This window comes from Boleophthalmus pectinirostris, unplaced genomic scaffold (genome assembly GCF_026225935.1).
Source record: "Boleophthalmus pectinirostris isolate CB_2022bp ecotype Guang Dong unplaced genomic scaffold, ASM2622593v1 HiC_scaffold_20, whole genome shotgun sequence".
Lineage (NCBI taxonomy): Eukaryota > Metazoa > Chordata > Actinopteri > Gobiiformes > Gobiidae > Boleophthalmus > Boleophthalmus pectinirostris.
This window is the reverse complement of record NW_026571153.1, coordinates 586,151-588,668: the sequence shown is the minus strand read 5'-3', so window position 1 is coordinate 588,668 and position 2,518 is coordinate 586,151. Positions and strand designations below refer to the sequence as shown.

Here is a 2,518-nt window from a genome sequence, read left to right as displayed (position 1 = left end):
GGACAAACTGTTTAACGCACTAGATTTAACATTTCAACTGCATAGAACCGCGGGCACAGTAAGGAAACACTTTACACTGTACAAAGAAATGAAGCTTCACTGTCCATAAATCCAGACGACACAGAGCATCACACATGATCAGGGCTGTAGTGGACGTGGTACGTGGGAGTTCACCGTCCACCCACTTCTAACGACGCCAGAGATCAAAAAATAACAAATAGAAAATATCTACAACTTCAAAGTCAAACCGGTGAAAACAACCTGCACGACTGAACCACAACTAAACCTTTAGTTTATTTCTCCTGACAGAAAAGAGGCTCAACTTTGTGTTACTTTTATAAAACAAACTAGAACTGACTCATCTGATGTTTTCTCTCCCTGCAGATCTCCTCGTCTCCTCCCTTCTCCTCCCTCGTCTCCTCCCTCGTCTCCTCCCTCGTCTCCTCCCTCGTCTCCTCCCTCGTCTCCTCCCCCTCCTGCCCCCCCCCTCTACGGCTCTGTGTGGGTGCTGTGGGTATTGCGCCCTCTGCTGGTGGGCGGTCCGTACGGCGTGTGCACTGTGCTGCTGGTGCTGGTCTACAGGGGGCAGCGTGACACAGGTAACCCACAGTCTGAGCTGCTCTCACCTCAACTCCACAATGAGCCTCATTCAGGAATCTTTTCATTCAATTATTATTTCATCACTTCCACTTTAAGAAGCTGCTGAGAGACTCTGCTCCAGATTCACAAAACCTTCTCACTCATCCAAATTCCTTCTTAAGTCACAGTTGCACCGAATTCACCAACACCTACGAACAAACACGTCCACCATCATTTACACTGAATTTACAAAGAAAATGAACCTGTTTTTGGTTCGAAACGTCCTGAACTTCCAAATATGGTCAATATGGGTTTGGTGTCATGACACGTGAAAGTGAGAGAAGAGAACGAGGAGGAGGTCAGGAGGAGGTCAGGAGGAGGTCAGGAGGAGGTCAGGAGGAGGTCAGGAGGAGGTCAGGAGGAGGTCAGGAGGGTCACTTCAGTCTGGAGAAAGTCTGTTAGACTGAGGAGACACAGGTTGTAGAAAACAGCTCCTAAATGTTCTTGGATCACACAGTCACATGTTTCTAGGAAATAATTGAAGGAAATATATCACTTACAATCATGGAGGAATTAGAATTTTCTGTTGCTTTGTCAGAGTCATAATTTTCTAAAACAGTATCATTTTTGTTCTTGTGAGTCCTGAGTGTTCGGAGGATTTGTTCTTCCAGAAGAACATTTTCAGTTAAGACAAAGTTTTATAAATGTCAAAAATGTTCATGAGAAGGACTTAAGTACAAATTTGTTTGTAAAAATGTTTGATGAATCAGGCCCAATGAGCCCATGTTGAATGGTGTTTAGCACACGTCTTCTCCTTGTGCCTGTTATTGAGCAACGCACTGGGACATGTCCATGTTTGTGTGAGCAGACTGAGCTCCAGTGGAGTTTGACACAGACACAGGTGTGGGGCGTCTGTAGGGGGCAGTGTGGAGCAGAGAGGGGCTTTGGGAGGGCATCTGAACACGACCCCGCTCCGAGCCCATCACGTGTCCCGACTCTGTCCGCAGGAAGTCGGCGCCTCGTTTCCGCGGAGACGGGCCGGCGGGAGGAGGAGGAGGAGTACGATGACGTCGCCGCTGAGGTCACCACCGAGCACCGCTTCTGAGCCAATCACAGCTCTGCTTTCAGCTTTCAGGATGTGACGTTTCAATTTGAAACCAAAAATAGATTTGTGTCAAATATCATGTTTTTATGACTCACTTTATTTGGAAGGTTTTCAATTGTTTCCACAGATTTGAGCCAAATGTGAAGCCAAATAAATGTGCTGTGTACTGTCTATGTCTGATTATAAAGGCTTTTATTTAGTGTCAGGAAGTGCACTGTTAGCATGCTGACTGTCTGCTCTGGAGTCAATAAAATCCCTCCTGTTTGAAACATTGATTTCATATGAACTGACTCATTTATGAATAATTCAGTTCCAACGATTCTGTGGATGATTCTGTTTTTATTTACACATTTTAAATCTCAATATTCATCTGAAAACACTTTATTAAAGTGTTAAAGGGGCACCTCACTGTTGATTCAAATTAAAGAATGAGGTGCCCCTAAATATGATTCTAGAATGATTTATGATTCTAGAATAATTATGAAATATGATTATAGATGTAATTATAAAATATGATGATAGATTTGATTATAGATCCATGAGTGTGATGTTTGTACCACAGAACAAGAAGAAACTAGAGTAAAGTGTAGATCTTATGATTCTATCTTATTATAAATCTAAAACTAAAATCTTATTTCAGTTTTTATAGTTTAATGTTTGTTTCATAAAACAATTATAAATGTTCAATCTCATTATAAATGTCATTATAAATATTTTTCTAAATCTTGTTCTAAATCTTTTTCCAGTTCTTCGTGTAAATGATCTCATGTACAGTGTCAGAGTAACAGATTACATGTACCAGAGTAATCAGAGTACAAATGATGAGTAACTGTA

General features: G+C 41.9%; 1 long non-coding RNA gene across 1 annotated transcript; it reads left to right on the top strand.

Moving 5' to 3' along the window:
- Window positions 1-409: 409 nt before the first annotated feature.
- LOC110168674 (uncharacterized) lies at window positions 410-1,953 on the top strand. The gene is made up of 2 exons (XR_008632509.1): window positions 410-599; window positions 1,587-1,953. It is a non-coding gene; the product is annotated as an uncharacterized LOC110168674 (long non-coding RNA).
- Window positions 1,954-2,518: the final 565 nt, after the last annotated feature.